At 41.7% G+C, this 22,096-nt stretch overlaps 1 long non-coding RNA gene across 1 annotated transcript; it reads left to right on the forward strand.

Annotated features, from left to right (window-relative positions):
• The first annotated feature begins 206 nt into the window (after positions 1–206).
• LOC123980389 lies at positions 207–674 on the forward strand. Its single transcript, XR_006827488.1, has 3 exons — positions 207–289; positions 437–534; positions 649–674. It is a non-coding gene; the product is annotated as an uncharacterized LOC123980389 (long non-coding RNA).
• The last annotated feature ends 21,422 nt before the right edge of the window (positions 675–22,096 follow it).

Here is a 22,096-nt window from a genome sequence, read left to right on the forward strand (position 1 = left end):
GGGAGGCTTCCAGCATGTTCTCCCAAACCATCTCTAGACAGCCCCAAAGCCTCACAGGACGCTCGGTTTGTCAAACAAAGTTTTGCGATCATAAACGAGAAGGCTAGTTACATCCCGGCAGCAAAAACACAGAACTAAAGCAGCAGCAAACAAAAGGCAGACGCAGCGTGATGTGCCTCTGCCATAGTGTAAATATGTGTGTGTTACAGGTAAATGATGGTGTGTGTGTTAGTTCCTCTTGTCTTGACTGTCCTCCTGACTGAGACGTCTGCTTCACTGTCAGCTTCAGGTAAGAAAAACAGTAAGATGGAGATTCCTGTCAGTCACAGTGAAATACGTGACATTTCTCGTCTCCACAGTGGGTTTGTTCATTATACTGAATGAATGTATCATTCAAAGGGATTTTTCACTTAATAATTAAATAACGTGTCAGCAGGGACGGAGCAGGTCTTTTCATGCCCACCTCGGTGGCTCCTGTTTGGGCAGAGATGCTTCGCTTTCTACCCTGTGTGGAGCTCCTGGAGCGATGCCGATGTAAACTGAAGATAAAACACATTTAAGTTTATACAATAGAAGATTCAGTATTATATGACTTCAGTGTGGTTTAATGTGTGTGTGTGTGTGTGTGTGTGTGTGTGTGTGTGTTAGTTATTGTGCTCTCAGGCAGCTGGTAATCTGGCGTCCCTTCACACACCAGAGGAGAGACAGTTTGTCCGTCTGCTACCAAACACACACACACCTGTGTGGCTGGGTGGATACCAGGAACAGCAGGTATGGTGTCTGTGTCAGTGTGCTGTGCTCTTGTTCTTATATCAGGACTTTATTTAAACAAACATTACATCTCTCCAGTGGAGGAGAAGGTATTCAGATCCTTCAGTACTGTACTAATACCACACTGTAAAAACACTTTAAGTAGCCTAAGTAAAGTATTAAAAATAAAAGTACTAAAATGTCTCCTGTCACTGTTACACTATAATATATTCTATCACCAGGTTATTATTCCTCATGTATTAATTGAGGTGGAACTCATTGGAGCTATTTTGTATCTGACTGCAACTAATGATTATTTTCATTAAGGATTAATCTGCTGATTATTTTCTACATTATTGATTTATGTTTGTTATTTGGTTTGTTAACATTTTAATAATAGTGAGAAATACTATCACAGTTACCCACAGCCCAAGGTGACAGTGTCTCTTTGTTTTGCTCATCTGAAGAACAGCTCCTGGTTTTGGAGCGACAACTCCTCCTTCAGGATGAGTGATTGGACCAATCAGAGGCAGAGAAAGACCAACAAGGGCGGGGCTTGCCTGGAAATGGCACCAAAAAGTAAAAGAAAAAAACAAGGAATGAATGGATCAATGTAGTTTATAAATGGATTATTCCTTTTTAAATGAATAAATAATGTATTGTAATTTGTTGTTTAAATTACATAATACTTTACATTATTATTCTTTAAAAATGTTAAAACTTAAACTTGATACTTTTGTGTGTTTTCTTTTCAGGTGGAAAGCTGCACAGCACCCCCTGTAGAGGGCTCAGGTTCTACATCTGCTCCACCACAGCCAGGTAGGCTAAAGTTTAAAAACAATGTTGGAAGTGTTCAGGTTATTTACTTTAAGTGACACAAAATCTGTTGAGTATCAGAGTCAGAATCAGCTGCCGAGTAGGGTTACACATACAAGGAATGTGCTTCCGGTATTTTGGTGCATAACAACAAACAGTAAGTAGAAAGTAGAAAGAAAGATAAAGCAGGTACTGCAATTCAAGAATCATATAAAAAATATAAAACTGACAATAAGATTTTAAAAACATCATAAAATGAATAAAGAATATGTACAATATGTTATTTAGAATTACTTTATTGATCCCTTGATTTTTGTCACAATTGCACACTTGTCAAGGCATAAGGAATAGAAATAGATAAAGAGTATATAAATACAGTCCCCTCCAAAAGTATTGGAACAGTAAGGCAAATGCCTTTGTTTTTGTTGTTCACTGAAGACATTTGGGTTTAAGATCAAAAGATGAGTATGAGACAAGAGTTCAGAATTTCAGCTCTCATTTCCTGATATTCACATCTAGATGTGTTAAACAACTCAGGACATAGTATAAATATAAAATATAAAGAAAAATATAAAGGAGTGTGGGTATGTACAATATTTACATTATTAAGAATTATTATGGTGAACCAAAAAGGACTAGTGAAGAAATAGCAGCAGACAATATTACACAATATTTATTAAACAGATAATATTGCACAAACGTAGATAATACAGTCCAGTTTAAAAACTTACTAATGGCCCGTGTGTCAGACACTTAGAGGGAGGAGTTATAAAGCTTGATGGCCACAGGCAGGAATGACTTCCTGTGGCACTCTGTGGTGCATTTTGGGGGAATGAGTCTTGCACTGAAAGTGCTCCTGTGTGGGAGACACTGTCCAAGATGACATGTAGCTTGGACAGCATCCTCCTCTCTAACACCACTGACAGAGAGTGCAGCTCCACCCCCACAACAGCACTGGCCTTATGGATCGGTTTGTTGAGTCTGTTAGCGTCCGCAACCCTCAACTTGCTGTCCCAGCATGCAACAGCAAACAGGATAGCACTGGCCACCACAGATAAAACATCCTCAGCATCGTCCTGCAGATGTTGAAGGACCTCAGCCTCCTCAGAAAATAGAGACGACTCTGGCTCTTCCTGTAGAGGGCTTGAGTGTTCTTGGCCCAGTCCGGTTTATTGTCCATGTGAACTCCCCGGTACTTGTAATCCTCCACACTGACTCCCTGGATGGAAACAGGGGTCACTGGTGCCTTTGCTCTCCTTAGATCCACAACCAGCTCCTTAGTCTTTGTCACATTGAGCTGCAGATGGTTCAGTCTTGAGTCCCCCACCGCAGCTCTGTACTCAGCCTCGTCACCGTGCTGATCCATCCAACCACCACAGAGTCATCAGAAAACTTCTGAAGATGGCAGCATCAGGGCTTGAAGCCTTATTAGAGTGGAGTCTCCTCAGCTGTCTTCTCACCTGGTCAGCAGTGAGGCACACAGAGGTCACAGGTGGGGGAGAGGAGGAGTCGTCAGACAGGAGAGAGCTGTGAACCTGAGAGCCAGAGGAGGAGGAGGGGAATAGTGGGGTTGGAGGTGACACAGCAGATGAGTTAGTGGGCGGGAGCGAAAGAGTCAAATCTGTTAAAGAACAGATTAAATTCGTTGGCCCCGTCCAAGCTGCCTTCAACTCCTGCTGCCAGTCTGTCTGAAGCCAGTGATGTTCCTCATGCCGCTCCAGACCTCCCTCATGTTCCTGCAGCCTGTTGCACCAGCGATACGCAAGTTCTACCTTAAGTTAGGGTTCAGGTGTAAAGTCCACACTAAAACATACATTGAAACTAGTTAGTTTGAGACTTAAGTTGTGTCGATGTTTGGTTGCACCACCGAGACGTAAGGTTCATCTTACCTACTCTGGCGTAAAGTCCATACCCATCTAAACAGTGTCGCAGAAAATCACGTTTACACATCCCATGGCCAATCAGAGTTTATTAAGGTTTTGTCATCTGTTTGTCTCTCTCTCTTTGAACATTTTGCAATACTGAAGAGGCTAACGGCTAAAAATAGCAACAAAACACCTACAAAAAAAATAATTATGATTAGGTGATAACGATGAAACCTTAATCTACAGCTAGTCCAACAGTGACATCGAGTGGTAAAACCATTACCTACAACATAGACGTAATTTACGTAACGAACGGTAAAGTATAAGATGAAATTGTAACATTAAAACTTATCTACAGGTAGGAGCCATTGTCCCCCTCATATTTCAAAATCTAGGTTTTGTCCACCCTACTTTTCTCCAGCGATTTCTGAGTTGGCTAGGCGAGAAGGTTTACTGTGAGTGACTACTCAATCAATCACACACTCCGCATCAGACATAGGCTAATTAAATGGTTGAAACGCAGAAAACATTGTGTAGGCCAGAAACATCCGACACATCGCAAAGGAGGTGCTGAAAACTTAAGGTAGAGGAAATAAGAGTTTGCTGGAGGCAGGTTCAGCTAAGTGCCTCAATATTACAGACTTTTTTTCTGTGGTACTGTTATTACAGCCTACCTGAAGACAGCAGGCAGCAGGTTGTGTAGTAACTTGTTACAAGTAACGCAAATTCGCAAAATAAATAAATAAATAAAAATAAGTCATAGCCTTTTCACGTTCCTTTATTATTTATATTTTTACTCTTTAATCCAGTATTTTCTTTGGGCCAGTAATCTACTCTTAATTTTGCTACATTTTCAATTCATTCCTTCATAACTTAACCAGTCGGTGATCTGCATTTTCCTTCGTTAACCGAAATGAGCTGTCATCCTGGCTGTGTACGCTATGTTACGCAGAAGATCCCAGTCACCACCCCTTAAAAACGATGCTCTATGACAACCACTCGACTATTTTATGAAGGATTTTACACCTATTAAGGACTAGGTGTAAGATTTAAGTTGTAACTTATGTCTACGTTGCACATATTTCAGCTGGTGCAACCCTTAAAACGTAAGTAGCACGTAAACTCCGACTTAAGTTAGAAATTACGTTCAAACTAGGCTAAGTTTGAACTTATACATAGTTGGTGCAACCCAGAGCTCCTGTACTTCTCCTTAGCCTCCCTGATCTTCACCTTCAGGTCCCCCTGAATGGCCCTCACCTCCTCCCTATTCCACTCCTCTTTGCATTCAGGATGTCCTTGATGTCCTTTGTTACCCATGGTTTATTGTTTGGGTAACAATGAACAGTTTTTGCTGAGACAATGCAGTCCACACAGAAGTTTATGTAGTCTGTGATACACTCAGTAAGCCCATCTACATATGTCCTCTCCATGTGGCTCACAGAGTGCATCCCAGTCTGTCACCTCAAAACATCCCTGTAGTGTCTCATAGGCCTCCTCTGACCATCTCCTCACTGTCCTTGTGGTCGAAGGCTGCCTTTTCACCAGAAGCACATAGCAGTGATTGATGTGAACCAGGTTGTGGTCTGACCTGCCCAGGGGGAGGAGGGGGGAAGAGCTGTATGCATCCTTAATATTAGCATACAGCAGTTCCAGGGTCCTCTCCTCTCTAGTATGACAGTACTGGGTGAAGTTGGTTAGTGTGGTGGTGATGGTGATGGTGACGTGGTTGAAGTCACCCGAGATCACTAAGAGGGCACTTGGGAGTGGATGACATTACAGGCTGGGTCGGCAGAGGGTTGAATGTAAACACAGCGATGGCACGTGAAATTTCCCGTGGCAGATAAAATGAGTTCCATAGGAGGCTCACTCTAAAGCAGCTTCCTGTTAAAGCTTTAAACTGCAAATATATAAGAATAAAGTAAAAGGTCCTGATGTGTGATGATCGACCACGTGTGTCTGAATATGTTAGTTTGTCATTGTGTGTAAAGCCAAATATTAAGTGGTTGTTTGTAATCTCCTCTGTTTATCTCCAGCTCCTCTTTTGAAGTCCTCCCCAGCGACAGGAAACCAGGTAACAGTTTACTGATTGTTGTTGCATCCCAGTACGTATGGCAAAGAAATTACTGTTGGACCATGTCTGACTTTGGAAATACAAGTTTGACAAAACAATCACAACTCAAAGTCTAATTACTACCTTTTTCCAGATCTTTCCCACTAGCAACTTTTACTAATCACTCGCTGCAGAGTAAACACCGGAAACACTTCTTTTGGTGTGTTCACATCATAGACTGCGTGGTTCACATACAATGCGAAACAAAATTTCGCTTCACATTAATTGTGCAAGTTTGGCCGCTGAAATATTTGATCCTAATCTGGTACTACGGTGGGATGCACCAAAAATAAACATTTAGTTGTGGTTTAATTACAATGAACGGATCAAAATCATGGCAAAATAACTACTCGATGATGCAGATTTGCAGGTTGAGAAGCGAGAGTGAAGATAAATCCACTTTTAATCCCCAAAATTAAAATATAAAAGTTAATTCAATAAAAGAAAATGAACTCTGATCTCCTCCTGCTGGGAAACGGCTCCGTCTAGAGCAGAACCGTCTGCAACTCCTATTGTTCATTTTTCCAGAAGCTCCGGAGCTGCCCCTGGCTCTCTCCTCCACAACTCCCCGTCACTCAGTAGCAGTCAGTCGGCAAGCAGAGGCTCTCTCCCTCCGCTCCACCCAAATTTCTCCAACACAACACTTTGTAAAGGCCCGTGATACATGCAAAAACCTAAAGCTTCAAGAATGACATCATGTCTTTAAAGAATGCAGCACCTGCTTTTGTAACAAAAGGCAGCAACAACCAGTGAACCTGTTGGTCACATAGGAATATGATTTTGATTTATTTCCCTCTGTCTCTCAGGCTTCGTCCCCAGTGTGAGTCTGTTTGATGTTGTTTTGGGCAACAGCGACTCGTTGGCAGAGGAGATTCTCCGCTCGTCCTCCTTCCTCAGGGAGCTCCGGTCCGGTCAGCTGACCCAGCGCTGCTACAACAACTTCATCCAGCAGGAGGCGCTCTATCTGCACAGAGTCAGCAGCACACTGGAGGTCAGAGGTTTTTGATTTTGCCTGGTTTGCAGGGCCGGCCCTAACAATGTTGGAGCCCAAGCAAGATTTTAAAGTGGTATTGAAGACTTCATTTCCTGCATTCTGGTGATAATGTATGCACCAATTTCTGCCTTTTCGCCCCAATTTATATTGGATAAGTTTTAATATATGGAAATTCAGGCAGCAAGTGACAAAATATGAAAAATTAACATGATATAATGCAGTAAGGCTTTCAGGCATTCTGTAGCTATTGCTTTTAAATGTTTTATGCTGTTGATCAACTATTCTAATATAATAAAATGCTTGCTGAGTCAGCACACATGCAGGCGTGATTTAGTCTTCCCTCCTGTTTTGTGTCTTTTTTTTGGGGAAGTAACTTCTTTAAATGTGCATGTGGCACCTTTTCATTTTGCTGGTTTGTCTGTTTTTCTTTCTGTCTTTCTACCTGTTCATCTCATAGCCTTTTTTTCTTTACTAAACTATACTCTAATCCACTGATGATCGTCCACTCTCTCATTAGTCTGTGATTTTAAGCTCTTTCCAGCTCTTCAGTCTCTGTTAGTGGAGTCTGTATGTTTCCAAGATTTTCCTACAACAACTCTAAACTTTGCACTTCAACTGACTTTTCACTTTGTATCTAGGGTCTTGTAACACTCCTACTCTTCCTTTCAGACACTTTCTCTCCAAGGTTTTCAAACCTTCAAGTAAGAAACCACACTTATTAAATGCACGTTTTATAATAATAACTTTATTTATATACCACTTATCAAACAAAAGTACAAAGCACTACACAAAAAGTAACATAAAAAAGGGCACGTAACATAAGATACAAAATACAAATAAAAATAGAAATAGAAATCACAAATGGGTAAAACAGATTAACTATAAAAATAAGACTAGAATAAATAGCAACTAAAATAAAAACCTAAAGATAAAACAGGCAGCTCAGATAAAATCAGGATGTGCCCTCCGATAATGCTTAATGCTTTCTGTTGTGTTGGAGTTCAGTTGAAGAAAGTTATTTGACATCCAGTCTTTTATATCTGCCAGAAATGCCTGGCAGATATAAAAGACTGGAGGGAATTCAGCATATTCAGGTCAGTGGGCTTCAAGAGAATATATAAGTGTCGTCAGCATAACAGTGGAAAGAAATACCATATCTGCGAATCACTTCAACCAGGGGGAGCATATACTGTATATGGAGAATAAAACTGTACCAAGAATTGACCCTTGAGGCCCAACGTAACACTTCCTATTTGACAAGTATGAAGTAAACCAGCTCAGAACAGTTCCTGCAGCCCATTCTCACTCCCCAACCTGTCACATATGGATGCATGGTCAAGACTCATCAGTGTTTGTTCGTGATGCACTCAGGATCCCTTTAGTGTCATAGTTCAACGCAGTGAGGGAATATATATAAAAATATATAATTTAACACAAAAGACTGAGTAAGGAGGTGCTACATACATGCAGCTTTTCTACAATCACGTTTACAGCTGCTAATATGTAATTTTGCTAGGGCTGTTTTCCAGTTTTCCCAAGTGGGCTATAAGGTCCAGCATTGAGTAAGATAGTGAATTGAAGGAATTGATAAAGTCATTTGAGGGCGCCCCATCAGGAAGCAAATTATCAAAAGAGTTCAAAAGGGTACAGAATTTATTTGCTCTCTGTTTATTTAAGAAGCAGGTATATTTCTTATTCACAGTTAAAATGAATAATTTCTTGGACTGATATTGACATTTCCTTAATCTCCACAGATTGTATTTTCACACCAAGAAAGACTAAGAACCAGGTCTAAAGTGTGGCTATGACACGTTGTTGGAAGTTAAAAGAATTTGTGATGATGTCGTTGGATGAATCGTCAATGTGCATATTAAAATCGCCACAATTCAGAATTCTATCATGTCAGGATTGTGTGTGGTTGATAGGTTGGTGGACTCAAATGCAGGACACTGAGCTGAGCAGGTACAGTTCAAGAGGTTTATTTAAACAAAGGTGAGCACACTTACAGGCAGAGTGGCTGAGCTGAGGCTTTCCAACATAAACAGAGTCCAAATAAAACAAGGTAATCCAACGGAAATCCAAAATCCACAGAAACAAGCAGGCTGAATACATCCACATGATATCAGACAGAGCATTACAAGCTACACACTACATGAGACAGAGCGTCTACATGCTAAAATGACCAGACAAGGACTGAAGACACACAGCAAACATGTAACACCGGGGACTAACGAGCAGGCAGGCAGAGAGACAGCAGGGGAAAATATACAGTAGATGTAACAGATCAGAATAATAAACAAATTAATTCAGACACAAGCAGACGGATCACAAAAAAACTACAACCAACAGGGAAAACAGACTGAAGCTAGGATTAAACACAACGCCAAAATAATGCAAAACACAGAACTAGGACAAAATACAAAGACATTAACTAAGACACAGAACTAAGAACTGAGGCAAAGAAAAACAAAAAAAAGACAAAGCCAGGGAGCATTCTCAGGCGGGCGCCCTGAGGGCAGAGCAGGGGGGGTCATAAAGTTCACAGCGACGAACAAACAGACAGAGCAGGGTTAGGGAACAGGGAACAGGGCAGGTAAGGCGCTCGGCCTAAGACACAGGGCAGGGCAGAGGGGCAGAACAGTTCAGGAGGCTGACCCGGATGTCGACTGAGAAGGCTGGGCAGATTAGGGTAGCAAAACAGTTCAGGAGGTCGTCAAGACCCGCCCTACTCTGCTTCTGATTGGCTAGTAGTCTTTCACTATAGGTACTGCTCACGAGGATGCTTCACTCGGTAGCTTAAAACGAAGCGTTCAACAGACATGAGGAAAAGAGGAGCTGCAGCAATGTGCAGTTTGACAGAAAAAGAAAATTAAACCATGTAAACCTGTTCTGGTACAACCCCTAAATAAGATTAGGAACCTCAAAATGGTGAACTGGTGTGTCTGGGTTTTGATGTAAGCGTCATGTTTTTGTTCCTGCAGACCCTGATGTGTAGTTTACAGGAAGCAGATGAGAACATGAGATCACTGCTGCTGGACACACTCAAACACTACAGAAGCAGAAACCAGGTGAGACAGACAGGGCATTTTTGGTCACTAGTAAGAAGAATTACAGCCAATCATTTTAAAAATGCCCATGTAAGCACCTTGATCAAAATAAATCAAATTTAGTTTTTCATTGTCTCCTCCTCCAGAGCCCCCTCATTTCACCTCCCCCACAGTGGCTCCACTTTGCCCTGCAGTCTTTCCACTATGTGGTTTTGGAGGAGCCGGTCTATTGGCTGGTGGCCCTGTTGGCCCGGGCCTGCCTCCGGGACTTCCTGGCCAGGGAGCAGCTCTTCTCTGAGCTCAAGCCTGGTTCCACGCTGGTGTCTGGGTCTGAGGTTAAGGCTGGCAGCATCTACCAGCAGTGGAATGAAGAGAGTCTCAAGGAGGTTGCCTGGATGCGCAAGTACATTAACTAGTATAACATACTGTGTTTCTACATGCAGGTGCAATTAGAGGGTTTTATTCCAAAATAAGAAAGCAGCCGTCTTAAATAAATAACCCAGAAGAAGTAGTGAGATTTTTCACAGTAGTAATACTGCATTATAATCAAATCCTGCATACTACGTACTAAATGTGCTCAGTGTATCAAAAGTAAAAGTACTCATTAGGCAGAGAAGTACTCAGATCCTTTACTTAAGCAGAAGCACCAGGGCGGCTGTGGCTCAGGAGCGGGTTGCCCGTTAATCTGAAGGTCGGTGGTTCAATCCCCGGCTCCTCCAGGCTGTATGTCGAAGTGTCCTTGGGCAAGATGCTGAACCCCGAATTGCCCGTGGTGGCTGTCCCACCAGTGAATGAATGTGTGTGAATGCAGATGAAGTGTAAAAATGCTTTGAGTGGTCGAAAAGACTGGAAAGGCGCTATACAAATACGGAGCATTTAAGATAAGTATATCAAGTATAAATACTCTGCTACAAGTAAAAGTCAATACTTTCCTTTAGGAAAAGTACATAAGTATTATTTCAATAGTAAAGGTGCTGTCAGAGGTCTGTACAGCAGGAGCGTTATCTGGCTTCACCAACCCTAACAATCGCGATCAGGATTAGCGGTCACACGAAGCTGGTTATCAGCCGTGAGCTTGTTCACATAAAAGAGGCGGTGTTAGGGAGACAGACCAATCAGAGACAGACCAATCAGAAACATAAACAAGTCCACTGGCATCAGAGCATCATATTTTAAAAACAAAGAACAAACTGTAATATTAGACAAATAGACGCAGTCTTAGTAGCACAGCTGCGGCTGACACATGCAGGGAGACAGAAAATGGCCACATTGTGAATAGGCTAAATGAACAGGGGTAGTCTGTAATAATGCTTTGATTTGATGTGTTCTTATGAGCTGCATAACAAGCCTACATTTAGCCTTATTTTTTCAGCTGGGCTGTGTGTCGGCGTTTCTACATATTAAAAGCCTTGTGCACAGAATAAGTGATCGTTTCAACTCAATTTAAAGAACTTCAAACATTACATTTATTTATTTAACACACTTAAAAGTGTTGCAAACATTGTTCTACATTAACTTGATAAAGCGATGAAACGTAAAATCCATTCATGCATTCTAACTAACAAGGTCTCTCTAACAAGGACAGTTACATGAGAGAAAGAACTAGAGCTGGAAGGTCAGGGGAACACTTGTGGTCAGCTAATGACTAAAAGCTAGACCTGTCTTGCCTTTCCCAGTTATCAATTAGGCCCCCTGAGAATATTCTTTCACAGTCCTCTGTTTGCTCTACGCTACCGACACTAAGGCTGTCGGTTTGAATCCCACTGAGGTCAAATAGAGTAAAAATCTCACACCGTAGGGTGGTGATTCTCAAGTTTTGAATCTGACTATAGATAGATAGAAAAAAGTGAGATATAATGTATTAAATAATTAGCTTTAGATGTGCTGGTAGGTGGATTTTGTTTCCTTTGGATAGAGTCAGACTAGCTGTTATTCCCTGTTTTCAGGCTTTATGCTAAGCTAAGCTAAGCTAAGCTAACCAGCTGCCGGCTACTGCTCTATTTACATATAGGAAAATATCATTAGTCTTGTCATCTAAATCGGCGCCAGAAAGTTAGCGATAGTATTTTGTTCAACAGCAAAAGAGTCAGGTAGAGAAGATTAGGTACTTGTTTTATGTTGTCCTAATTTATCCTTTACACTATGTGTGTGTGTGTGTGTGTGTGTGTGTGTGTGTGTGTGTGTTACAGGTACAGAAAGGTGATAGGGGAATACCAGGATCAGATGGACGTGTTCAAAGCCATAAACATCTTCAGGCAGCACATGATGAACCAGAAGAGTTTCTACAAGGCTGTGTAAGAACATATCAGTCATTCTATCTGTGGATGTATCTGTCTATTGATCAGTGTGGGTCTTTAATATTTGTGTGTTTCTGCTGCAGAACCTGTGATGTAGAGGATAATGAATGATGAAGAGGAGGAGAGCAGGGGGGGCTGCTGATGAACCTGAGTCACCAAATCTTACATTATATTTCCTTATTTATTTTTTAAAATTCAGCTTATAGTGTATGAGATAACTGTACCAGAAAACAACTTAGACTTCTAACTTAGAAATACAATTGTAAACAGTAGCAGTGGTGGTAGTGGAAGTACCAGCTGTAGCAATATGTACTACATTAGTAGTAGTACATATCAAGATATTTAGACTGCTTTGTTCCCATCAATCCTCACCAAATAGCCTCTTCTTTACAAGATACACTCAATCTGTCTTTATTAACAGTTTATGTACTACCATCCTTCAAAGCAGCAGGCACTCTTGATCCAGGTTTTAGCTAACTACAGACCTACATCTAACCGCCAAACAGTTCTAACTTTCTACATGTTTCTACATTAACGGTGTGGTCTGTTGAAATGTAACTGGAGAGATCGTTACTGAGTGAATATTAACATTCCTAAATACGATCCATAACATTACTGTTAACTGGGGATTAATTTCAGTATGGCAAACATAGGCTAAACTATTCATCAGAACACAGAGACATTTTGACTCATCAGTCCTCACCACCTGCTGCCTGGGAGAGACCTTGCTGATGCAGTAGCTCTACCTTGTGTCTGGCTGCTGTGCTTTCTCTTGCCATGGTGTATAACTCTTAAAGTTAACTGTAACTGTCTTACCCAACAATGCTTTGGAAACACTGTTCTTGAAACCTTCATGCCAATAAAGCCCTTTAAATTTAATACTTTGTTTTGTGTGTTTCCTTTTGGAGTGAAGGGGGGCTGTTCCCATAAGGTATAATACATTTACAGTGTGTAGATATTTTTCCTCATGCTTCTATTGTCATAATTACTGACATTCTAATGTTATGTTATATTAAGACGCTTTCACATAAACATGCACAACAAGTGAATGTGTAGTTTAAGTCAAGAAAGAAGTTTTGGTAAACAGGGAAAAATATACAAGGCAACCAATTACATTCAACAATGCATTTTATTATATATTATATCCAGGGAGGATAGGTACATTTCCTTGAATGTGCTGTCTTCAAAGAAACTTATTTGACTTCCTATAGGGAGAGAAAGATGTCAGAAAGCAGGCCAGAAAAGGAATTTGTGTGTAATAGCGATTACATTCTTCCAGTGCAGTCGTTGGATAATCTTGAGACCTGGTCGTAAATCAAGAATCAGTCAATGTTTAATCTTACAATATTAAAGTCAGCAGAAGCCACCTGACCATCACTAGACATCACAACACATATTGACCTAAAATGAGCTTCTGTATCAATAATGTGAAGTCAAATTCAATGACTAGCCTATATACTCTCCATGTAACACGAACACTGCCACGTCATAATTTCAGATGTTGAGGGAGGAGTGAGGAAAGTTAGGGAACGAATGACAAGGAAGGTGAAGATTGTGAGGAAACTGAGAGGAACATACCAGGAGTCAATAAGCCAGGAACCAGTGTGAAAGACCTGAGGTAGGAGATGGACGGACAAAGTGATGAGACAGGAAGGGCAGAGGGAGCTCTAAAACAACAGAAAAACATGAATGATATCTTAAGGACAAAACATGTAGCCATGGAAAAGAATTAGCTTAATTATTTTCATGAAGAATAAGAGGGCATGAGATGGGGAAACAGGCCATAAAACTGCAGTTTACCACGGGCTCAACGGGCTACCGACTGCTTCAAACCCTGCAAATGTTAGAGGAAGTGTTTGACATGCTGAGGCTGAAGATAGAAGGCCTGACAGAGATGGAGAGGGATGTGTGCTGACTGGCTGAAGTGGCAATTACATTAAGTGTGGAGCTGCACCAGGGAGCAGGTAAGCTTTATGGAGACATGACATTACTCTGCCACACAGGAACAGCAACACATGCGTATGTTTGTATGTTGGCAGGAACCACAACACCGTGGAAGCAGACGTATCAGTGAAAGCAGTTGCAGCCTACCCGAGGCTAACATCCTGTGAAGGCTTCATTGAAGTTAGCTTTGTCATTGGGAAAGCAAAGTTGGCACCACAGCCGGACGTGACTGTTCCCAGACTCGAACTGCGTGCTGCAGTGCTTGCAGTTGAGATAGCTGAGATGATCCTTGCCGAGATGGATCTGAAGGTCGACAGTATTCAGTACTACACTGACAGTAAAGTGGTTCTCGGATACATCCGCAACCAGTCAAGACGTTTCTACGTCTACGTGAACAACAGAGTTCAGCGTATCCATCAGACTTCTTCTCCTGCACAGTGGTATTATGTTCCCACAGATCTCAACCCTGCTGACCATGGTTCAAGGTCTGTCACAGCTGCCCTCCTTCGTAGCACCACATGGCTTACCGCTCCATCCTTCCTCAAGAAGCCATCTACCTACTGTTCTGAGCCTGAGGAGACCTTTGGCCTCGTTGACCCTGCCTCTGACTGTGAGATACGTCCTGTAGCAACAGTAAACCTCACCTCTGTTTCTCAGAACCAGACAAGCTCAAACACTTGGAGCGTTTCTCCAGGTACAACACTCTCCTCAGAGCAATAGCGCGTCTTATCCACATAGCCTCATCCTTCTGTTGCTCCACAGAAAGTAACTGCCGAAGATTGCACATTTGCAGCAACGGCCCATCTGGAGAGGAGTTAGAGAAAGCCAAGATCTTTGTGCTGAAGAGTACACAACATGAGGCTTACATGGGAGTACTAAAGAGCCTGAAAGCAGAGCGTAATCTCCCATTGAAGAGCCCCCTCCGTAAACTGCACCCTTTTGTTGATACTAATGGACTCTTGAGGGTTGGGGGTCGCATCATACAGTCCAAGCTGGAGCAAGGTGAAGTGAAACCTATCATCATCCCAGGGCGACACCATGTGGCAATTCTGATTGTGCGCCACTATCATGAAGCTGTGAAGCACCGAGGACGGCATTTCACGGAAGGAGCTATCAGTACTTGTACATCAGTACATCACTTGCAGAAAGCTGCGCAGAGCTACAGAACTCCAACAGATGGCAGACCTGCCAAGGGAGAACGTTGATGTCTTCGGGCCATGGGAAGTTGTCTCTCGCCGCACTAGAGGACGACATGCTAACTCTAAAAGGTGGGCTGTAATGTTTTCTTGCCTGTGTACAAGAGCTGTACGCATCGAGGTGATTGAGACAATGAATTAGCGCCAGCAGCCTGATCAATGCCTTGATAAGATTCTTTGCCATAAGAGGACCCGCTAAACAAATACGGTCAGACTGTGGCACAGACTTTGTTGGAGCCTGTCGAGAGCTGCAGCTCGAAGAACCGAACCGCAGTTTGGAGAGTGTTCAGAAGTACCTGCAAGAGAACACCTGCACATGGGTGTTCAACCCACCTCACACGTCGCACATGGGTGTGGCATGGGAGTGGATGATTGGCATAGCCCGTCACATTCTTGGCGCCATGCTTCTGGAACACAAGTCACACCTTACTCAAGAGGTTCTGACCATGGCTGAAGTTACGGCTATCATGAATGCCAGGCCTCTAATTCCAGTTTCGTCAGACCCAGAATCGCCCCTTATCCTTACTCGAACAATGCTTCTCGCTCAGAGGACTGGAGCTGCAACTCCACCCCCAGGCACCTTTGGGAGCAAATCTCTTCTCAAAGAAGAGTGGAAGCAAGTCCAAAGTCTGGCAGAGATCTTTTGGTGTAGGTGGCGACGGTAATACTTGAGCACCTTACAGATCCGGCACAGGTGGCAAGACAAGAGACCTTCACTCAAAGAGGGGGATATTGTCATGTTAAAAGACGATCAAGCAAAGAGAAATGTGTGGCCCATGACCATTGTTGCAAGGGCCTTACCAAGCCGGGACGGCCTTGTGGGGAAGGTCGAAGTGAAAGTTGTGAAGGAAGGGACACCGTCTCATCTCTGAAGTTGTTCTTCTCCTCTCTGCAGAGGACTAAACACCAATCAGGATAGTGTGGGGTTTACTGAACCCAGGCAGGGAGCGCTATGGACTGTGTTTTCTTATGTTCAGTGATTTATGCATGGGTTTACTGCTTCCTACTGGCCATTTAAATATCTAATTGTTTTATTTCTGAAGTAGGAAGTTGTTGCTTTAGTGATACAGGAAGTAGATGTGCTGGGTGACCCCCGAAGTTGTTTTCAGCATGCACAAGGGATTCAGTTCACATATTTTGGTGCTGACGTAAAATCTCTCGCCATCCTCCTGCATATGTCTTGCTAAATGCAATGGGCCTTTCTCATTTCCCAAATTTCTGACTCCTCGACTCCTCAATCCTCGAGCGTGTGACCCAGAAATCGATCTCAGCACACCATCTTGAAGGACATCTCAATTCTTAAAATGGGCATCGAGGAGTGAGGATCGAGGAGCGAGGAGGCTTGCTGGAGGAGCTATAAGCAAGGATACATCGGTGTATCCTTTGCGGAAGTATTTTCAGCCATAAATTAATAATAAAAAATCTCCCAACATGCCGACAGGATCGGTCAGGATCTGGTGTTAATTCATGTTCTGTGTTCTTCTTCACATCCAAACGGTCTCACACAGAGTCCAGTTTCATACAGTAAGATGAGGTGATGATGGCACAGTTGATAAGATGCCTGCCTTTAGTGTGAGAGACCCAGGTTCAATCCCCCACTGTGACCCATCCACCAATGTGTCCCTGAGCAAGACACTTAACTCCTAGTTGCTACAGAGGCGTGCGACCTCTTACATGTATAGCAGTTGTAAGTTGCTTTGGATAAATGTAAAGCAAGCCAGGCAGCCTTCTGTGTTTGAGAACGGTGCTGTTTTTTAATCGCCCACTAGAGGGCTGCAGCGCCACAATAACCAGCCTAGTTCAAATGAACAAAATGAATCGATATAAGATATAGAAATATATAAATATGGAATAGAAGAACAACGTTGCAGATATATATACATGTGCATTATTCTATATTCTATAACAGTGTTAGAAACGCAAGAAAATGTAGTGCGCTTGCCACTACCAGTGCCATGAGTGCGCTCACTGGATTTCAGTTGTATTATTAGAACAATAAAGCCTTAAACTGTAAAAAAGATTTGCCTGATTTTCTAAATGTTTGTATCTGCCCAGCTCTGTGACTGTGACAAGCCCGGAGACCAGGGCTGATCTGCGTAACTGCGCGCAGCCTGGATGACAGCTCATTTCGTAATGAAGCAAAATGCAGATTAGCCTGGAGAAGTTATGAAGGTATGAATGGAAAATGTAGCGAAATTAAAAGTAGATTGCTGACCCAAAGAAAATACTGAGGAAAGAGTAAGGCCACAGTTTTAAAAAGGAACGTGAAAAGGTGCCAAAGACTTATTTTATTCTATTTATTTATTTACCAATTTGCGTTATAGGTTACTTGTAAGAAGTTATGACCCCCTGCTTCTGGCGTCCCCAGTACTGTAAGGCTTTACGTAACAACAGCACAAAAGAAAAGTCTGTAGCCTGATGCACTTTGCTGCAGCTTTCTCAAAAGTGACGGGGACAAAACACAGATTGACACATTTTCAATGTAACATGTTGTGTTTTGAGTTTGTTTTTTCCTCTTTCTTAGTTTTTCTAATGTAATTTTATTATTTCTATGTATATATTTATTGTTTATGAATTTGTGCTCTGGCAACATTGTTTACATAAACATTCATGGCGCGCGAGAGAGATCTCCATGGAAACAAGTTTCTGCCACTACAAGTTTCCTCCTCAGTAGAGGAAGAGGCGGCCAGGCTGGACCCCGATCCTTCCCACAAGAGGTGTTATATTAGCCTAACTATAAAAATAAAAATAGAAAGTAAACTTGATGCGCGTTTCTTCATTCACCTGCAGCAAAGTCGCAGACATCAGTCCAAAGATCAGTAGGTCATGGGTAGGTGATTCACACGGAAGTGCCTCAGCTACACCTACAGGTCCGTGTGTGACGGTGGCGTCACTTACTGATCCTCAGTAGGCCTAATTGTATTTCAGACTCGAGCTTGGGAAAACGTAGCGTGCGCTGCTCTACTTGATCAATGAAAGAGCTTCGCTACTGGAAAGCTATTTTATTCAGAAAATAGTGGAGATACCACCAAGCTACTGAGAAATGTAGTTGAACTATACTGCCCAACACTGCACATTTCTTAGAAACATGCTCAGAACAGAAAATATATTCTCCATATAACTAAATATTTGTTCAAGAAAAAAGTTTTTAAAGTGTTTCATAGAGTTTGCGAAACTGAGTGTAGGAGCCATTTCTATGTTTTATGTCCAGGTTTGGCCAGTAGGTGGAAGTAGAGTGCTGACATAGCTAACTGGGGCTCTGCTACTTGGGAGAGCAGGTGCAAACAGACGCAGGTGTTGCCAGAGGCGAAAACCCAACTAGTCTAGTTTTTGACCGCGAACGATGCGGCAGCTGTGGCTATTTGTGTGATGTAGGGTATATTATGAAACTGTCGATGGAGATGTAATATTGTACCGTTATAGATGTTGAAGACTGTATGTGCAACAATGAATCATAGGCCTCCCACTCATGACAGAGAAGAAAGCAGTTTAAGTTTAAGAGTTTAACTCCTGTTACATTCTTTCCAACCAAACAAAACGCCCACGGTAAGCTGCGTCAACCCTCTGTGTAGCCCTCAGCTGCTTTAAGCTATAAGGTCTGGAGGTTACAAAATAAAATCTATAGCGGCTGTAGACTACGCAAAACAAAATTTGCAGCCGCGAGGGACTAAACAATGAGAGACTGAAAACACCGTGACGCGCAAAAACTAGGTTCCACTCAACGATCCAAGTTCAAGCATTTATTACACTTCAACACATAAAAAATACAACTGGCACTGCAGTTACCAACGCATAAAACTTTCTGTGTGAGTGCGGTCAACAGAATGCCTTTTCCATGTGTTTTTATGATTAATAAAACTGCAAAGGTGAAATAGTAATTTATCATCAATTATAATTTTAATGCACAATTGCTTATACAGCCACATAACATTTAACATTTGGAACAGTGACACAGATGATGGCCCATTTTAGCTCAGTGGGTTAAGTTTAATTGGGCCGCCAAGAAAAACATCACTTTAAAAAAAAAATATGTTCATATACCAAACTAACAACATTATTTCTGATTGATGCCATCAAGACAGATATCATGCATAGTTTTTTTATGTGCATGTTTGTTGTTTTTTTTAATAGATTTATCATCCTTATAATAGTTTAGTTAGATTTGGTATGTCAGGCTACTTACTATGCAGCTTTCTGGTGTAGTCTTTATTTGAATTATTCCCCCGCCCACCATAGCAACCATAACCCATTCAAATCACCTGTTTCTTGTCAAGCACAGTTATGACAACAGTTTGAAATCCTTTGCTCTAAATCCTTTGCAGTCATTGGCTCTAAATTCCAGAGGGGCTGGGACCCCCAAACCTTAAATGGCCCACCTGACATCACCCTATCACTTCCGCCCATAACCCTGGTGGACACGCCCACCACCTACAATCCGAGTGCAGTGAATAATATGAATGAGCCCATAAACATAAAACACATGGGAGACTTACAGGTGGCTCCTACAGAATCAAAAATGCAAAACATCAGTTTAAAGAAAGCCAGGGAACATAATTCATGAATTACAGTATGAGGTAAACCAATCCAAAGTTTAGGGGCATTCGGCCCCCTTGAGATTCTGCTGAGCTCTGGGAGACACTTAGCAAGTGTTCAGTGGCTCCACCACTGTAGAGCCAGATCAGTAATGACTAACTTATTTACTGTAAAATAAACAGTAGAAGGTAGCTATACACTAAGAGCATAATGAAGGAGAATTGTAGCTAAACATTGCTGACACGAAACAGAGAAGCAGCAGCCTCGATGACTGTTGCTCAACATGGTGGACTGAATGTATGATTTAAATGATCTACAATGATCTGTTGATTTCAACAAGAGGTCTGAGTGAAAGGAGCTGTAGGGGTCGACATCTTCTCCTTCATGCGGAGACAGCAGATAGATTTAAATCAACATACTGTAGTCATTTGCAAAAGTGATTTATTTAGTTGCTACAGAATAAATAGTTACAAATGTTGTACAAAATAAATTATGTAATATACAAAATCATAATGCCTCTAAAACAGAATGAACAAACATGTTGAGACTCACAGCTTAAAAGCAAAACACAAGAGGTAAAACTAATAAAAAGTGCAAGAAGTCAAAACAAGAGCAACATGTATTTCAATGTTTCAAAGTAAAAAAACAATGAAACTATATAAAGCATAACTTCCGTGGGCGCCAGGTGCCCTGCCTAAAGGCCCGTTCACATTTGATGTTCAGGGAGTGGAGAGCTTAAGATTAAACTTCAAAAACAGTTTATTTCCATGTAAAGTAAATTTAGCTCTTAAAGTGTCAGACAGCTGCAGGTTGAATTCTGTTTTTTAAGGTTTCACAAATATACCCAATCACACTGTCACTGGGGAAGATTTGTGGGCTCATATTTAGTCATTGTGAAAAAATAAATAAAATAAAACAGAAGGGTCATTTTGAAAATAAATAACCATAAAAAGGTTTCATAGTAGGAGGTATGTTGTAATAAATATTTACACTCATGACTGATCTCTACAGAATAACTAGTTTGTTTTTAAATGTTTTCAATTTAGAGAAGAGTAAAACACTGACGTTACAACAGGGCTCATTTTATAATCAGGAGCCGGCTCCTGATCACCATGTTCGTGGTTTACGCCACCTACTGATATGTAGTCAATTATTAGGCCTACAGTTAAGTAACATTTGGAAAATAAGTTCATTTGTGAATCGTATAGATCAGTCTCAAACAAAACAGGGTTCTCACAGTTATCCTCCTTCGGGGCAGGAGAGCCCGACGATGAAGAAAGGCTTGGCACTTTTATTCAAAGTGACTTACAATTACTACATACATGTCAGAGGTCGCACTCCTCTGGAGCAACTAGGAGTTAGTTGTCTTGCTCAGGGACACACTGGTGGATGTGTCAGTGGGAATTGAACCTGAGTCTCCCACAAAAAAAGGCATGCGTCTTATCCACTGCACCATCACCACCCCTTCTGTCATCTTTTTTGTCCATCATGTGTCGCTTTGAGGTGAAATAGCTGTCATCTCTGGCTGCCACTGAAAGAGCTGAAGATGACTGACGAGGTTTCAAATTTGAGCAAACTCTAAAAAAATAAATATTAAGTCTCTCTCTTAAAAAACTAAGTCTCAAATCGATCCTGTCACTAATGACTTGTTGAGAAGAAGCAGCAACTTCCAGTTCTGAAAAGTGAAGCCAATGTGAAGGTGCCTTAAAGCTGCATTCCTTATAACGTACAGCAGGGGGCGACTGCACTAGTTGCAAAAAAGTCCGATTGTATAGACGTCAATGAGAAAATGAGGCTACCTCTCAACTGATTTATTCAGTAAACATTTTCCTAATGAGTTAATGGTCTTTGTCGCTAGTTTCAAGTCTTCTTCAAAACAGTATGATGTTTATTTAGTAAATTATGGTCACATTTAAAGGGAAATATAAAGCATGGGGATGCTTTAGGAGGGACTACCTCGTGATTAACAAGTCGCTATAATGGTGACCTGTCAATCAAGCTAGAGGCGATTCGTGTCCACTGCTCTGTGTAAATTTAACCAGCGCTGATGAAAAAAAACCTAATCAGGAGTCGTCTTTTTTTCCCCCGGTAAGTACATTTTATTTTAAGCCTGTTCTTCACTAGGCAAAATGTCAAACTCGAGGCTTCAAACCAAAGGTGACGTCACGGTGACTACGTCCACTTCTTTTATACAGTCTGTGGTTGAGAGAAGAGGACAGTTCTGGCACAGTTCTTCTGCAGGCAGTACTTTCCACAGTCTGACCCAAACGTGTTCAGCAAGAAAATCCACAAATTTAAAGAAAACTTTTTCCCAGGACGTCTGATGCAGCCACGTCCCAGAGTTTGAGGTGAGCTGAGGAAGAACACACAGAGCAGAGGCCATGAGTTGTTTCTGCACCAGAGCCTTAATTCAACATAACCACATTTTACTGCTGATAAACCCACGTACAACAAACTTCTCAAACATCTGCAGGTTAACAGATTAAAGCTCCAGAGTTTTCATTTGACTGCACGTCCAGTGCAAAGCTATGGATATAAAGTATT

Source organism: Micropterus dolomieu, linkage group LG12, assembly GCF_021292245.1.
Source record: "Micropterus dolomieu isolate WLL.071019.BEF.003 ecotype Adirondacks linkage group LG12, ASM2129224v1, whole genome shotgun sequence".
In the NCBI taxonomy this organism is placed as follows: Eukaryota; Metazoa; Chordata; class Actinopteri; order Centrarchiformes; family Centrarchidae; genus Micropterus; species Micropterus dolomieu.